Source organism: Lolium rigidum, chromosome 5 (assembly GCF_022539505.1).
Source record: "Lolium rigidum isolate FL_2022 chromosome 5, APGP_CSIRO_Lrig_0.1, whole genome shotgun sequence".
NCBI classification, from domain to species: domain Eukaryota; kingdom Viridiplantae; phylum Streptophyta; class Magnoliopsida; order Poales; family Poaceae; genus Lolium; species Lolium rigidum.
In genome coordinates, this window is record NC_061512.1 from 230207099 (window position 1) to 230211223 (window position 4125).

Genomic DNA, 4125 nt, shown 5'->3' on the forward strand with positions numbered 1-4125 from the left:
TCATCTACTGTGGAGCTATCAACTTGCAACCTCAAAGCCGGAACACAAATCCAATAAAACCATTTTTATACTACAGCTACCTATTGCATAATAATGTCAGTACATGGCCTAGATGCCAGGATGCTACAATTTTTTGGTAGAACCAGAATTACTAAGAGAGTATGGTGCTGCTAAATGAGATGTGATTCGTAGAATCGTAGTGCCTCATGTCATCATTGAAGCGAGGAAAGGCTGATTAAGTTACGAGTTGCACTGTAGGGCGGCACCTGTATCGATCTGGTATTAGTATTTTGGTGGCTCTCTGCCTGATGTCCTGTTGTTGACCGGCTTAGTTGGGTTTGTGTGCTGATCTGCCTGTATTTCTACCCTTAATATAATGCATGTCAGATTCGTGTTTTTGTTGTTCATCTGCTACATTCTAAGCTGTCCTAATAGAATGCACATGTGGTCAGGTATTGTGTGTTTTTATGAAAATAAATATGCTACTTTTCGTTCTGCTGAATTTAGGTTGCAGGTTGGTGATTATGGTTTTGCTATGTTTATTTGGAGAGGTAGAAATTTGGTTTAGATTCAGATTCGTATCCTCATTGGTGGTTTGTTATTTTTGAAGCTATTTCAGTGCTAATTGACTTCTTATTTATTTGGGTGGGTGGCGATGTGGTTGTGTACGTTTAGTTAAAGTGGGTTGGTAATTGGAGTGCATGTTAGTGATGGTGGTTGTAGAATTTGTTGTTCCTCTCTTTGCTGGTTAGGAGAGGGATTGGATCTAGGCATGTCTTTTTGGGTTGGTTGATGGTGGGTTAGTTTTTTTTAGTTTCTCGGGGGTAGCTGTTTTTCTGTATGCAATGGGCGACGGTGCGAGGTGGGTCGCGGGCGTCGGGGAGGAAGCGTCGGGGTATGTTTCGTGTGCTGTTCTTTTTCTGTTTTCTTTTGGCTCTGTCTTATTCGGTTTGTGTTCTCCGTAGCGGATTTGGGCGGTGGTACGGAGCGGCGTGTGGCTCCGCGGTTGGTTTCATCTTCTGCAAACTCGGGTGCTCCGGGTATTGTTTCTAGGTGTTCGCCGTGTAGGCGTCGGAGGGCTGTTCCTTTGGTTTCGCCTTTGCCGCACTTTTTTGTTACTGTCCCTTCGTCCCGCCCTCCTGGTATTATTCTTTGATTCTTTCGTCTTTCATTTTGTTTGTTGTCTTAGTTTCTTAGGGTTTGGTGTTTGTTGTAGGGGATCCCTTTTTCCCGTATTTGTCCGTAGAGATGGCGCGTGAGAACCGAAGGCGTCGTCGTGTTCGGAGGAGGCCTCATCTTTTTGGTGAATTCTGTGTTTTTCCTGTTTTGCTTTTCGTTTTGTTTTGGATTTGGCTGCTAAGCGTGCGCTGTACATGAATTTTAGGTGTCCGACCTCCCGTTTTGATAAATGGTCGTCCAGCTAGAATGTCTCGAGATTATATTGCGTATTTGAAAGGTTTGTTTGTCACTAATTGTTTTTGGTTATTTTTATTTTGGGATGCTTTCTATTTTGTGCCTGCTTTACTGTGTTCGTTGTTCGTTGTCTTTTTTTTGCAGCTTCTTTTCGTGGGAGGTTGTATCTCGGTAGTCCTGAATATACATGTACTTATTGCAAGGCTTTTTTTGGTATAATGAGCGGGCTACTCAGTTGAGTAAGTTCCATAAAAGGAAGATGTTTACTAATCGTTGCTGCAAGGGTGGTAGGGTATGGTTGGAACCGTATAGGCAGTGGCCGGCTCCTCTTGATCGCTTGATTGGGTTTGGTGATGGAGCTGGGTCGTCTCAGTTCATGCGGTTGATCAGGTCTTACAATAGCATGTTTGCCTTTTCTTCTCTGGGGGTGAAGGTTGATGATAGTATAAATACGGGGCGGGGTCCTTATGTTTTTCGTATTAATGGCCTTCCTTCGCATCGTATTGGTTCTCTGGTTCCCGCGCCTAATAAATCGCCGAAGTTTGCTCAGCTGTATATTTATGATACAGATAATGAAATTGATTATCGAATGGCTGTATTTGATGGTGAGGGTGGAAGTGGGGTTGAGGGGGGTAGTCGTGCCGCTCCTGATCGGGATATTGTTGTTTCTCTTACTGCTATGCTTGATAGTTGTAATGCGTTGGTCAGACAGTTTAGAATGATCCGCGTTTCTCGGGAGCGGGTTGAGCTTGCTGGTGCGCCGTTTAGGCTTCGAATTGTTGGTTCATCTTCGGATGATCCGAGGGTTTATAGTCCTCCTACCGCTCCTGAGTTAGCGGCTCTTATTGTGGGTGATCTTGATGCTTGATAGGTGTAAGTTTGATATTGTCGTTGAGCTGGAGGATGGTCGGTTGAAGCGGATATCTCCTTTGCATCCTGCTTTGATGTCTCTCCAATATCCTCTCGCTTTTTCCTTATGGCGACAAGGGTTTTTATTTGGGTATTAGTTATATGGGGCCCGAAGACGCTTCGGCGGGGGCAGGTCGAAGTCGGTATGCTTTGGAATACTATGCTTACCGATGTTGTTATAGGAAGGGTCGGGCAAATCCGTATCTTTGTTGTGGACGGCTTTCTCAGCGGGCATGTGTTGATGCTTTTGCATGTGTTGAATCGAATAGGCTTTCTTTTATCCTTAAAAATCAGGACAAGCTGCGTAGTGAGACATACCAGGGGATTACCGATGTCTGTGGGGCGGGGGTCGGCCAGTGGCAGGAGTGTTGGTGTTAAGGTTGTTTTGCCTTCTGGTTTCGTTGGTTCTAAGCGGTATATGGCACAGAATTATCAGGATGCGATGGCCATTTGCTGTTCTTATGGCGCTCCTGATTTATTTGTGACCTTTACCTGTAATCCTAAATGGGATGAGGTTGCGGATGCTCTTAGGTCTGAGACTGGCCAGAAGCCGGCAGACAGGCCGGATATTGTTTCCAGGGTGTTTAAGATGAAGCTTGATTTTTTTTTGGTGCAGGTGCTTTTTTTTTGGTGTCTTGCATTGTTTTTTTTATGTAATGGTCTTTGCTGATTGGTTTTGTTTGGTATTTGTTGCAGTTCTGTATACCGTTGAGTTCCAGAAAAGGGGTTTGCCTCATGCTCACATCTTGGTTTGGTTGGATCGTCAGCAGCAGCGGACTGATGAGATTATTGGAGAGGCTTCAGCACAGCTTATCGATGGTATTGTGTCAGCTGAGTTGCCTGATGTGTTGGAAGATCCTCTAGCATATGCTCTGGTCGATGAGTTCATGGTGCATGGTCCTTGTGGTAGGATGAACGGGAAATGTCCGTGTATGAAAGATGGTGTTTGTTTGAAGAGGTTTCCGAAGTCTTTTTGTGAGGAGACACATGTTGATCAGTCTGGCTATCCTATTTATAGGCGTGTTGATGGACGGACTGTTGTGAAGGATGGTCACGTTTTGGATAATAGGTGGGTTGTTCCGCATAATGTTGCTTTGCTTAAGAGGTAGCAGGCGCATATGAATGTTGAGTGGTGCCAGCCTATATAAACAAAGGCGCGCGCACCTCATCTCCTCCCACACTAAACTCTAGCCGCCGCAACCTCCACCATGGCGTCACTGCCACTCAACCTCCACCTTTGCCACCATGAACAGCGTCGGTCGTGGCCAGGCTGCCGCGCCTCCACCTACGACTCCGCGTCCCCCGGCCCCGAGCTCCAATAAGGAGTTCGACGATGACAACACCGACGACCTCCTCGATCCCGTCAGGGACACAACTTTCCCGTCTGACACGAACAAGGAAGCAGATGAGGAGCGAGCGGCCCACGCTGTGTTCAAACGCTGCAAGGTGGCGGCCGCCACAGCCGCAGAGGACAACGACTCCGGCATCTCATGTTCTTCTGATGATCCTGATACGCCTACACAGGAGGAGAAAGCGGCGGAGCAGACGGCGTTAGTCCACTCCTTCCAGACACTTAGGAAAGCTGAGGATGTCGCGAACAAGAAGCTGCGGCTTTCCCTGCTAAAGGACCCGGCGACGCACCGAGCCCTAACGGCCACGCGCAGACGAGGGAGGGACGCAATGACGGGACCAGGCCGTAAGGGAGCAAGTAGTCTAGGTTTCTACAATTATTTTGTACAATTTCTATGTAGTACATTATACTTTTCAAATATGTTGAAAAATAAAAAATGTATCGCCCCGCTA

The 4125-nt window shown here is 46.6% G+C and overlaps 1 long non-coding RNA gene across 1 annotated transcript; it reads left to right on the plus strand.

The window, feature by feature from the left end:
* Positions 1–1236: 1236 nt before the first annotated feature.
* Positions 1237–2254, plus strand: LOC124657903. Its single transcript, XR_006988920.1, has 3 exons — positions 1237–1303; positions 1385–1456; positions 1558–2254. It is a non-coding gene; the product is annotated as an uncharacterized LOC124657903 (long non-coding RNA).
* Positions 2255–4125: the final 1871 nt, after the last annotated feature.